Source organism: Sinocyclocheilus rhinocerous, unplaced genomic scaffold (genome assembly GCF_001515625.1).
Source record: "Sinocyclocheilus rhinocerous isolate Xijiao unplaced genomic scaffold, SAMN03320098_v1.1 scaffold113, whole genome shotgun sequence".
In the NCBI taxonomy this organism is placed as follows: Eukaryota; Metazoa; Chordata; class Actinopteri; order Cypriniformes; family Cyprinidae; genus Sinocyclocheilus; species Sinocyclocheilus rhinocerous.
In genome coordinates, this window is record NW_015646846.1 from 1,085,988 (window position 1) to 1,100,031 (window position 14,044).

A 14,044-nucleotide genomic window follows, 5' to 3' on the forward strand; every position below is an offset into this window, starting at 1 on the left:
GCGCAGACCTTTTGTGTTAATCTTTGTCGGCCATTATTTATATATTTAATTCAGAGAGGGAAGGATGATCTATTCAGCCATAAGTCTTGGGAGTATGAAAGAGGAAACTCATTAGTTGGTGCCTCTGGAAGAGTGTAATTGCAATTGGCAGGATAAAAAGCAAAAACAATTTAAATTGTTAATGTCCAACAATAAGCTTGAGCTCCTGATTGCAGAGGGCAAACAAGCCTTAATGAGAGAATAAGCTGGAAAAAAGAAGCAGACATCTGGGACTGATGGAGGCAGTCATAATAGCACAGAAGAATATGGAAACTACCTCCATCCTATGAGGCCAAATGTGAACATTTGTTTAGTAGATTGCTTGGCTTTACAAATCATTAGGATATCTTGTTTAACTGTCACTGGTGCCTAATTTACAGTCAATCCAACAAGTGGGTGAAATAAAATAAAAACAAAAATTTGCATAAAAACACCATTAATAGGACCATTACGGGGGTTTTTTTTGTGACATTATTTTCATCACCACTACATGTATTTTCCCATACATTTAAATAATAATGAAAATAATCCTGTTAGGTCACAATAATATATATGTATACTAGGGCTGTCAACGTTAACACGTTAACGCATGCGATTAATTTTACAATCCTTAACGCATTAAAATAATTTAACGCAATTAACGCAAAATTACTGAAGCACAATTTCTATCATGTCCATTTAACCCAATTTTGCTTCTCTGCTTGCAATCAGATCATCAACTCCGGGAAAGTTTTCAGTCCAATGATCCAGTAAGCGAATGCATTCAAACAATCCGTCCAAAACAGCGCTAATGGCATCACTGTTCGGTATCGCAGCTTAATTTCTCTAAAATGTAAAAAAGCTCTTTGCCGTTGTACGGTGTAGCATTTTTTTCTTTCATATGTGCTTAAATGGGCTCCTTATATCATTTGGTTCTTTGGTGTACTTTTGGAGTTTCCTTTTGGAGTTTTGGAGTTCTTTTGGAGTCCTTTTTTGGAAAGACATCTAAATTTATCTTGAAAAAAGCTTGCAGAAAATACAGATTTTTGAGAATCACCCTTCAATCTTTTGGTTTACTTTGCTGGATATAGCAAATGATGACAAAATAAACATTTGAAACAAGATAAATGGTCTATGCTTAATTTCATGAAGTAAGCGATTAATCGCGATTAATCGCAGAAAAAGGGTGTGATTAATTAGATTAAAAATGTTAATCTATTGACAGAAATGATGACAAAATAAAAATTTGAAACAAGATAAATGGTCTATGCTTAATTTCATGAAGTGTGCGATTAATCACGATTAATCACAGAAAAAGGGTGTGATTAATTAGATTACAATTTTTAATCTATTGACAGCCCTAATTTATACTATGGGGCTGTTGAATTATTGAATCTGATTGGTTGACGAACGTTCTAAGGTGTGCAATTATTTTAAGAGAAACGCACGGCTAAAGTAGTTCCAGGCAGGTCTTGACCGCATTACATGTCCATATCACTTCGCCAAATGATTACAGTTATTTCAAAGGTCCATACAGCCTACAACAGCAAAAGAACCAAAACCCACAACAACACAGACCAAGCAAATAAATACAGTAAATAAAAGGATAAAAACCATGTTTTTATGTTTTCCATGTATTTGCCACAAAATTACGTATTATTATTACTGAAAGCACATACTCAACTTTCTCCCGCTCTCTCTCCCATACAGACGCACACACATCTACGCGCACAGAAACGTGTTGTCAGCACTGCTCTGATATATATAATCATATAGGGTCAGTAAGATTTTTTTAATGCTTTTTTAATGCTTCTTGTACTCACACATTTTTTGATAAAAAAATACAGGAAAAAACAGGAATATTATGAAATATTACAATTATTTTAAAATGTATATATTATATTTTTTACTATATATTTTAAAATGTAATTTATACCATAAATTGTTATAGTTATGGCAAAGCTGAATTTTATACAAAATATGCTAAATATGCTGCAACTATGGTTTGGACTCAAAAAATTGAAAGAGACCTGTAGGGAGAGAAAAGGAGAAATAAACATGAGAATATTCTTTAGATTTAAAAAGTGTTGCCTGTGCTTATTTTAATGATCTGACAAGAACATTCACATTGGAGGTCGTCAAAAATAAAGGCTGTTGTTCTCCTTGTGAAGACTTTATTTCGGTTTTTGTTCACACCTACAAAAAGCTTTGCACCACAAAAAGACTGAACGAAAAAGTGAAGGTCATCTGAAAAAACACTAAAAACACGACTTTAATCAGCATTTAAAGCAAAATATCATTGTTATCTTTGCTGGAGTTCTTCCAAAGAAGGCTTTGTGTAGTATTGCCTTTATGTAGTGCAGAGGACAGATAAAACCAAGATTGATGTAGAGGTATGATAAAGGTCACGAACACAGAAAACCTTTAGCTAAGGTTTAGCTGTCGAATACTGACACCTCCTACTTCAACAATTGCCTGGTCAGAGGGTCTCAAATGAGAGGGGAGACAGTTATCAAATGCTACAGATAAGGTGGGCTCTCAGAAAGCTTGTACGCTTCTGTTCTTTTTTATCCTTCTCTCTCTTTTAGTTAGCATTGGCGGGTCGTAAAAGGGATTACTGTGAAGGGCTAGCTCCATGTCAGATAAAACTCTTACAAAAAGCTGGTCATTAGTGGAGAATTACCAGGGACAGATAATGGAATTACATTGAGATTTTTGGTCTGGAGTCAAAGGGTAATAAACATATCTCTAGTTTCTGAGGAGAGATAACAAGGAGAAGTTCAGCTGCCCAGTGATGGGATGATCTGAGAAATGGAAAGTGTTAAACGGAATATGTTCAGGATATAGTGGCTTCACAAATAGAATTGTGAGCTATAATCTCACAATTGATTTAGAATTGCAAGACAGAAAGATTTTCAGAATTGCAAAAAACAATGCATTCCATTCATAACAAAATCTCCCATTATTTTGCCCTTTAACTTTATTCAAGTTAATATAAGTCCATCTATCATTTGACCATTTCTTATCCCCTTTGTTAGAAAAAGGAAGAACATTTTAAAAGCACTGGCTCTGGCAGAAAACTCTACCCAGAAAGCATGGCTTTGTGCCGAAATTGCTTTTGAAATACATTACATAAAGCACAAATCTTTATTCATTTGTAATGATTCGTTCTTGTATCATGCGCAGTCCTCTAAATAGATTTAGCTGTGCTTCATCCCTCACTGGATTGAGAACGGTCACTCTCACCTTACAGGGAACAAAAGAATAAAGACAATTAAAAGGATGAGATATCGTTAGTGTGGCAGATGAGAAAGTCCAACGTCTTATTTGAAGTACAAATCGAGCAGTAATAGCTTTGTGGATTAGTGCAACACATAATGATGAAATTGTGATGATAGAATTTACAGCTTGGCTAAATGGTAAAAGTCTAGTGAGGCGGAGGAGATTTGGGGTTTGATGCTGGGAAACCGCAGGCCATTATAAATGCCAAATGAATAGTTAAAGAGTTTCAATCAGTGACGATCAATGTTGCGAGATGTTTCGCACTTCACAAATCACACAGACTGCCACCCTCTGCAATCTGGGGGTGAATTTTACTTGAGGGGTGTTTACTGTCATTTTAATGAAAGGGTGGGTAGATGAGGGGGTGGAAGGGTGGAATTGAAAGAATGGAAAAGTGATGCATTCTTGAAATATGTTTTATCAACAGCACAGCCAGTCTAAAATTAAGATAGTCAAAGTGCTGAATGCAAGTAAAAACTGGCTTTTTTTGGACTGCATAGAAAATATCCACATTTTTTAAAAAACTGTAAACTGAACTGAAAATTTGTGAAAGTAATTTTAGTAGTTTCAAATTTGTACATGTCGTTAAAAAGTCATTTAAAAAACAGTAAGATAAATATTTGTAATAAGATACAAAACTTGGATTATGGCATATCTGACTCTTTCTGTAGCTTGTTAGGCCAGTAGATTGAAACAACATATTTATGAGCAAGTCCTTGAATCATCGATTCAACCAATTCATTTCAAATCAATGATTCCTTCACTGAATCAAGTGACTGGTTCAATAACTCACTCATTGAAACAATCACTTGTTTAGTTCCTGAATGAATCAGTGTTTTTTAACGAATAGGTTGAATGAAACATTCAATGACTCCCTGATAAAGACACTGGGCATTCCCCAAAACCCACACTTTCAGTCTTGGCCATTTGAGAACGCATGCATGTGACAAGAAATTGTGTAAGACTGTCCCATGTCTGCTAAATGCCAATGCTTCAGAACAGTGTTCAAGGCTAAGAGACCCTGTCATTCATCATGTTCAAGAGAAATAGCAAGATTTGGTGGAAAACCACTCACTCAAATCACTTTCATTTAGGAATGAAACAAACAGCTGTCTAAAAGTGAGATCTGATTCATATAGGAACGAAACAAGTGATGGTCTATTATACTAGGATATCAATTAAGTTTTTATTAGCAGAGTTTCTATAAATCACAATCACACTTAATCGACATATTAAATCGCCAGCCCTAAAAATTATATGTGACAGAGAAGTTTAATTGACGTACGCCACAGGAGTCATCCGGTTACCTTCTTATTGATGTTATTATGATATCTGTACTGTGAGCAGTATGAGAATCACCAAATCTTGAAGTTTAACCCGCACTGACTAGTCATTAACAAACCAAACAAGGTTCACAGCAACATCAAAAAACAAAAAGCCTCCACAAACATGGCACAGTCTCTGTGATGCTAATTTACATAATCTAAGGCTCTGGCATTCACTAAGATCCATCGAAGTATCCATTCGTTTACATCCAGATAAACAGACTCCTTTGTGCTCAACTCTTTCATTTTCCTTCATTTGTCTTTCCACCTGCAGTTCATGTGGTCTCATAGCATTTGGTAGATCTGGTTTCATTAGTAACCCTGGGCGAATGAAAGGCCCCTCTGACTTATTAGCTTTAATTACTCTCTCTTTCACTCTCTCCTCAATATCTCAGAACGTCCCTAGCACTCCTTTAATCTAGACAGACACGCTGGTCTTGGATGATTTCTTCTGAACAAGAAGTCAGCCGGTCTGACTAAACGAATTCAACAGTTCAAGGTTGCTATTGTTCCCTTGATGCCACAGGGAAAAAAAGGTGTGACAGAGAGAAAAGGAGGTTGAAAGACAGAAAGGGAAGAAGAGAAAATAAGAGACAGAAAGGCACTTTCCATTAACAGGTAACAAATTGGTGTCCCATACATTTTTTAAGCATCACAAATCCCATGTCTTTTGTTGTGAGAATTTAAGTTAATTTTTGTACAAAATATTTTTGAATAAAAAGATGCTGACATATCAAAAAATGTTGCATTAAAAAATTGTATAAATGTGATACAATCGGCTAAATGTATATTAAATTCACTGTAGTAAAAAAATATTTGTAATAGTTTTCCTCCATTATAAAAAAGAAAGTGTCAAAATCATTCAATTTTCTCAAGTCTGAAAAAATATCAAATATTTGTATGAGAAATATAAGGTCATCAATACATTTCACCATTTTGCCTTTTATATTTTGTAAATTTTGTCTATTTCATTTTGATATAATTAAATGTTTAGATAAAATATTTATGATTTAATTATAATATCTGATATTATACATTTGAAATAATAATAGGTTTGATATAATATTTAATGAAATTGCGAACCTCATACAAAATGAATAGCAAATGAAACGGCTCATATAATATTTAATTTGACCTCTTGAGGTTGATGATCAACATTTTCGTCTCTGTGTCTCTGTTCACTGACCATTTGCTGAAAAAGAAAATTTACTTGAAGAGAATCAAGAGTACAAACAATGACCGGCCAAGGTGACACTCAGATAGTCTGCCATAAAATCTCAAATTAATTAAATATGTACAGTTATAGCCTGAGGCATGTGCGTGAGAATGCCATTAATCTGAACTGATAAATTGCTGAATTTGTGACATTAAATAACACTTCTGTCCTGACACCCTTGAAGGCCTGGCACTGAAAATTACTGTTTGATGAAAAGCATATATTTGATATGTTGATCCGAAATATTAAATAAACTTACTGTCATTTTGAAATGGCAGTATGTACTGTATATTGTATGTTATTAAGTCATCTTGAAATACAATAATTATGGATTCAGTTTATATACTGTATATGTGTGCTCACATTGGGTGGTTTCTGGTCCAAGTGAAAAAGCCCACCCTCAAATCCTAATGATATTCTGATCGCTATAGATATGTCTCTCACCCAAAGGAAATCTGAGATTTTTCAATCGTAAATCCAAAAAATGTGAAATGTACAGTGTTGGGCAAGTTACTTCCAAAATGTAATACATTATATATTACTAGTTACTGTCTTTTGAAAGTAATTAGTTACAATAGCATGTTTCCTCACAACTGGAGCTATCATTCATATCTGTAGCACAAACAATGTAAGAGCGTATACTTAGGGTTAAGGGTTTGTTTTAATCACTAACCCAAAGCATGAGCAATAATATAATAATAATAATGGTTATACTTATTACATTAGACTAAAAAAAAAAAAGACTGCAGAAAACAAAATGTAAACAAGAGACATAATTATCATATAAAGTTCTCTGAAGCAAGAAAAGAGCTGATTAGATGGACATTCAAAGATTGTGTACTAATTTGATCTCAGCACTGCAGCTTTTCTATCAGAATCTTATGTCAGGCAGATCTCATCATGAGGGTGTGTGAATTGGCAAATAAACACGCCTACGTTTCCCCTGGTCAACAAGTAATTACTATAAACATTCCACATGTCCCTCCTGAACATCCTGTGAAATGAGCTACTATTGAATGTTCATCTATATCCTTTACGACCTTTATGACACATTTACCATCATTAATTAGAGAGTAGCGTGTGGGCTGCACATTTACCTAAGCTTATTGACTTCCTCGAAAAAAGCAAACGGTTTTGTACGGCGACTTTCATTCTACAGTCTGCAACATAGAAGAGTTCACAGTGAGTCACACAGTCACACAGTGAGTGCAGAACATAGAAAGCAACATAATACAAGCAAATCTATAAAGCAGAGAATACTATGGTATGCAATGTTCAAAAAATGATAATGTAAATTTTTTTATACTTACAAATACATTTATTTTTTATATTTAAAAATAAATTAATAAAAAATCTAAATATTCCTTTAAAAAAATATATCTTATTTAATTACGAATCAAAATAAAGCATTTGAAATGTATGCGTGGTTAAGGTTCGATTTCTAATAATCCCGCCCCCCACCAAGATCAAACCCTACAAATCGAACAGCCGTCTCTGAGCCCAGACTACACTGAAAATCCTCTGATAGCTAGCTCCCTGTGTACAAACCGAAAGGTAGGCAACACTCAAACCCACCAACATGCAACACTACAGCCATGAAACTAGCAATCAATAATTATTGGAGGAAAAATGATCAAAGAGAGTAAACAAAATAGGTCTCATAGAGATCAACACATGAATCTTTCATTTATAAAAGTCCTCAACTTGTGATTTTACACCAAAAATTTGAGCAAAGGATGTTAGTTACATAATCCTCAGATTATTTTCTTTTCACGAGTTGCTGGATTTTCAAAATCGGCGCATGCTTTCATATAATCCCCTAGTGCTGAGAAAAATTAATATGGAGGAAAAAACCCACGAGTCTTCTCATTTTGATAATTGGCATATTAAATGATGCCTAATTATTTAATCAATTACATTCAATTTATTTCATTAGATGTTTCAACAGCAGAGAGAGAGAACAGAGTGGAAAATTGATATATAACGAGAATCAATGTAATAACTTTTAACGGGTATGCTAATTACTTCTGCAAATTGATTGTCTCATCCTAACGGATTTGAGCAGATTCCTGTGTGCATCACAGCACCTTCTTTAGGGGTTGATCTACTGACATTTGTCTGTGTTTGGAATTACTTCATGAAGGGTCCTGTGGCGAAACTACATTTTTTCTGATGAAGTGTTGATTTCTGACAGCTAGCCTGTTTATAAGTGTCGTGCTGTTAAAGAGACACTTCTCTGAAAAAGGTTGCATTTAAATTGTCTTTACTGGCAGAGATGTGACCAGCATGTGTTCTGTAGCTGCACGGAGATAACATTTTATTTCTGCTCGAAAGAAGCTTTTAAGTGCACATGTCCCATCAATCAATTGGTGTGTTTACAATGTGCAACAAATTTGTGAAAGCCATAAAAAATCTATTTCAGATTATTTCAGAAAAATTCAAAAATCAGATTATTATATTATATAAACTATTTTGAAGTCCACATCAAAATGAATCCTATTTACTTTTTTAAACCACATTTCCGGTCTTGATGTGCATGAAATGTGTATGTTATTCCAAATAAAAATCTTACATCAAAATATAACAACTTGCCTCTAATGGCATCAGAAATCCCTCTTGCTTTCCCATGCAACTTCCAATTTTCAGAACCCAATCAATTCCTGATGACTAAAATCAATTGAATAATTGACAACAAATAACTGCTGCTGATTTGTTTCTGTAAATCGCTTTCAGTATGAAGGCCCTTTCAAAAACGAGCACATTAAATAAGCCTACTGAATGGCAGTTGTTGACATCTGTAAGAATATTAAGATGTAAATGTCATTTAGGAATATAATTCAAAAACGTGTAATTATCGCTACTGAGATTTACATTATTGCTTATACATGACCTTCCTATTGGAAATAAGCTTGTCTTTTTAGATTAAATTGAGGTCAAAAGAACATTAACTACTGACATTTCACTGTGATCCTAACAGCTGCACCTGTCAGTGTTTACTTAACTCAAAAGAAAGGAGCAGCAAACATGACAGAGTATATTTTCCGTGTGCTTTGCGAAAAGACTTGTCTGAAGCTGCAGACTGCTGTTTGAATTCTAGACCCTGTATTGTTCCCTGATTTGTTTTAAAACAGCTGTGGAGTGGATTATTGATGACAACCTCACAATACATTTGCTGCAAACACAGTAAGACTTGTCGGAGCCAACAAAGATGAAAACCACACAGTCTATCGTTCAACAGCCCTGAATTACAGTACTGCCATGTACAATGAAAGCAGCTCCTCTGAACCCAGAGAACAATTCAAACTCATTTAAAGGGGTCATATGACATTGCTAAAAAGAACATTATTTTGTTTGAAGCGCCAGACTGTCCTTGCAAAGTTGGAATGGCCCCACTTTATAGAAACAGACACCGGCATTGTAGGCTATACTCTCTAAAGAGAAAGGAAAAATTGATATCGCATCATATGACCCCTTTTAGTATCATCCTTTGGATGAATGAAAATGGGTATGAGACAAACTTTGACATCCAGCAAGAATATAGCAATAAAATGAATGTGGATAACATTTCAGATCATCTGGTCTTGGAAGAATTTGATGAGAAATGTTTGAGATCCCTGACCTTTGATCGCAGACTTTGGTATCTTGGCCAATCTGAACAGTTTGAGTTTTTGAGATCTCTTCTGACTCTCTAGGGAATAAACATGAGATTACCTGGGTCTTTATTTATTCATTTGGTTGGTTGGGAAATTGGAATTGTTTTGTATAGTACTGTTCTTTTGGATTCTATAACAATAATTCATAAACATAGAAAATTATGAAAAAGTGAGACATTTCATCTTCATTTGCACTACAATTAATCTCACTGTGGTCTACTAGAATCATTTTGTGATTTTTTTTTTTTTCTTACAGGAAGCCACTTGGTGTTTGCACCTTCTCCAAAAAAGCAAAACAAAATACATGGACATTAAAAACATTCCTACCCAAAGCATGTAGCATAAAATATTACTGCTAAAGGAAGTTTATATTTGTGACAAACTGAGGCATGAAATGAAAATAAACTGCTTTGAAGGAATTAATCTCAGTGATATATAATAAAGCTTACATGACAATCATACATTTATTTCAATAAATTCATTTCGATCTCCATTCCACCTACACTGAAATACTCTAATAACTCTTAAATCTCGCTTATCTTCATGTGCAGCCTCCGACAACGTCTCAGACTATAAAACTCTCCAACTCAAGACATGGCAAAGAAAACGAATCAGTGAAACCCGTCAATAAAAGAATGATTAGAATGATTACAAACGTACACCATCAACTTCCAACATTTCTCACGACACACATCAGCCTCCTTCATTATCACAACTTCATCGCGTTAGATTTAAGGGTGGAAACCTTGTTTGGATGATGGAGTGCTGTAATTATAGACTTCGCTGTCCTCATTGCTCACAGGTGTTGGGACCAAATTATGGAGAATGAAAATAATGAATCCCTGTGCAGGCTAAAGAGGAACGCTGCGCTATGGGGGTTGATGGAGGTGGGGGGGACGAAACCTGATCATGAAGATGGATGGATATTTCTAAATTCATTTAAACTTGAGGGCTGCGTTTTGAGTATAAATATTGGTTTTATTGTATAGTGGATGTATACTATGTAGGGAACGTGGATTTGGCATTCACGTTGCGCATGCAGACACTCTAGACTTACACAAGTTGCAGCATAATGAAAGTAGCAACAGATCTTTTCTTCAGGATTGTGACGTACATCCGAGAGAAAACGTCACCTGAAAAGGAAAGTGGTTTCAGAGGAGGAACGAGTTTTGATGTCAGATTACAAAGACAAGCATTTCTGAGGAATAACATGCAACAATGAATAGTATGTATTAGTGCCATAAAAAGGGTATATTTACACTTGAACAAAGCATTTAAAGATTGATCAAATGACTGACATCGGTTATAAATTGCGTGCATTTAGATCAATAAGAGAAGTTGTCTAATGTTCAAAAAACATCACATATGAATGCATAAACATATTTTTTTATGGCCCAGGGAAATGTATCTGTTACGCTTCTCTGTTAAGGTTTTAAATCAGTATTTTAGAGTTGCATAAAGCTCAGTAGAGGTTAATGCCATCTTTGATGCTTAACAGGGATGAAATCTTCATTTAGTCCTTTCAGTTTTGACAGATGCGATTCAAAACCGTCACATTTTAAAAGGTCCCCTTCAGTCTGGAGATAACTGTCTGACTGTAGCCGCAGCATCAGCGTCTGTCACATTTATAAAGGGATTCAAACAGTCTGTTAGCCAGCGATTTGCCAGTCGCTGCAAGCATTTGGCTTCAAAAGGGATGTCTGAAACTGACGATAAATTGTGTTTTGTAATGTTCAGACACTTTGTACAATTAAATGTTTATCTTCATTTAGTTTTGTTTTACATCTTTGATCTGCTTCTTTCTTCTCTATCTGCCCAAAAGACAACTAACTGCTCAGAGGTTGCTCTTTCGTTAGGAAATGTAAAAGAAGTTCTCCGTTATATATCATTTCAGTTTCAACTTTCTCAGATGTTTCTCCTAAAGAAAGAAATACTGTAAGACAACTGTTGATATACAGTAAGAGATATAAGGTTAACACACACTCAAAAGTTCACAAGTTTGTGGTCAGTAAGAATTTAAAAAAATTAATTAATGCTTATTATTCTGCGTGTGACAGTAAAGACATTCATAATGTTACAAAATAATGCATTTTCTATTCATCAAAAAAAAAAAAAAAATCCTGAAAACAAAATGAATCAGTTTCCACAAAAATATGAATGTGAACCTGTTCTTAAATGGCAAATAGTCAGAAATGTTTCATGAGCATCAAATCAGTATATTAGAATGATTTCTGAAGGATCATGTGACACTGAAGACTGGAGTAATGATGCTGAAAATTCAGCTTTGCTTCACAGGAATAAATTACATTTTAAAAGTATTAAAATAGAAAACATCTATTTTAAATTGTAATGATATTTCACAATATTACTGTTTACTGTATTTTTGATCAAATAAATACAGACTTGATAAGCATAAGAGACTTTTGAAAACATTTAAAAATATTTCTGGTCCTGAATATTTAGTGAAGCTCAGTTACGTGCAGTGATGGGCAGTAACTAATTAGTTACTGTAATGATACTGCTTTTTGTAGTAACTAGTAGTGTAACTAATTACTAATAAGATTTCAGTAATAATATTACAGTTACCATCCATAAAACAGCTAGTTACTTTTGATGCCTCAACCCCTACTGATTTTAAATCCAACAATCCAATAATTCCTAGATTTATTTTCATAATTTTCACGACTCGCACAGGCACATGAAGTCACCAGTGCATCAGGAAATCTTGGAATATGGAAAAGCTTACATTCAGGGGATGGAAATATTGCAATTACACTGATTTTGTCAGGAGAACTGAGGTAATCTGAACACAGATGTGTAAATTGTGGCATTACTTTATTCTTGCCCACCCACATCCCTCTGATATTATATTACTATAATTAAAAATCTTATGAACTGATTTCTTTTACTTAAAAGAACTTATGTGAACACTTTTACTTAAAAGTCACTATCAATCACCATTGAGTGTTTGTAAAAACTTCTGGCTGCGATCCGATGTAGATTTTGGTCAAATGATGAGGCAGAAATATATTGTTAGTAACATTTTAGAAGAATTTTATGGGGAAGATACACAATTACAACTTCTGTGGAGCGTGAAGGAAAAGTAATGTAACTAGTAGTGTAACTAATTACTGTTGGCAGATAGTAATAAGTAAAGTAATAATATTACTTTTTAAAGGAGTAACTAGCAACAAGTAATAAATTACATTATTGGAGTAACGAGCCCAACACTGGTTTCGTGTTTGGATGAGAAATGTTTGAGATCTAAAATTCTAGAGGATTGTAAGATCACGAACATCCATTTTCTAACAAGAAACTTCTAAGAAGTAATATACTTAATCAAAAGTCTCCATTTGTCCTCAATTTAATCTCAAGGAATAACAACTGAGATACCGTTTGTAATTTTTCTTACCTGTGAGCTGCATTTTCACCTCTCAGCAGTGGCTGATGAGACTTCATAGGGTTTTCATAATTGACATGTCCTAGTTTCATGAAGAAAAATTGTTTGTAAACACAACCAATGCAATATGGGGAAAAAAAGAATAATGCCATCTTTATTGAAATAGTACTCACAGCAGTTGTTTAATTCTACACGGATAATATAATAAAATTAAAGGGGTCATATGATGCTTTTTTAAAGATCATTATTTAGAGCATCAATTTATCATCTCATCTATCATTATACACCTTAACAAATATTTTGAAAGCTGCCCAGTGCTTTGGATCTCCCCTATGGACTTTCAAAGCATCCCATTACAAGGAGGGTGATATTGGGAAATATGCTGAAGGTGTTTGATTTCACCTAGATCATCAGTAATTTCTGTTTGTGTGTACGTTATTACTTTATGCCATTGTATAAGATATGAGTTCTGTTTATATCCTCAGGCTATTCATTCTGCTCTTTGATTTACTTCCATTTCCCCTTGACTCCGCGTGTGTGTGTGTGTGTGTGTGTGTGTGTGTGTGTGTGTGTACACTCCCACTTGTAATCAGCAGGGTCATTTGCCTTACAGCCTCTGATGCATTAAACTTTCATTGTCCAGAGTAAGTGTTTGTATGTGTGCGGTAGCGAATAAATCTCCACTTCGACCATCAGGAGTACTTGTAAATCTTGGTTGTCTTACGATACATACGCTCAGGTTCCAGCTCTGGAATTGCAGCAAGACAAATGGGAATTCTGGCTCCATTACCTCTGTAATTAAGGTCTGTGGGAGTTTTCTCACATGCACGGTTATTTATTCTGCCCAGTTCTGATACCCAATAAGCCGAGGCTTATGACAGGTGATCCTCGTCGAGTGTGGATGTTTGTGATTTAAACAGGAGACCCAAATTTATATGTGATGTGTTTCATCAGATGAGGAAAGTTACATTAATAAAACATACTCTTTCCTTTTTCTCTCAATATTTTTCTCATGTTAGCTTTAGTTTTCACTGCTGTCCAGCTGTTTCACAACCCTGTGGAGCACCATGAATATTTCACCATCCAATATCTCAAACAGCCGCACGTCTCCCTCCCTAGCTCAAATCACATGAGCATGTTTACCCACATG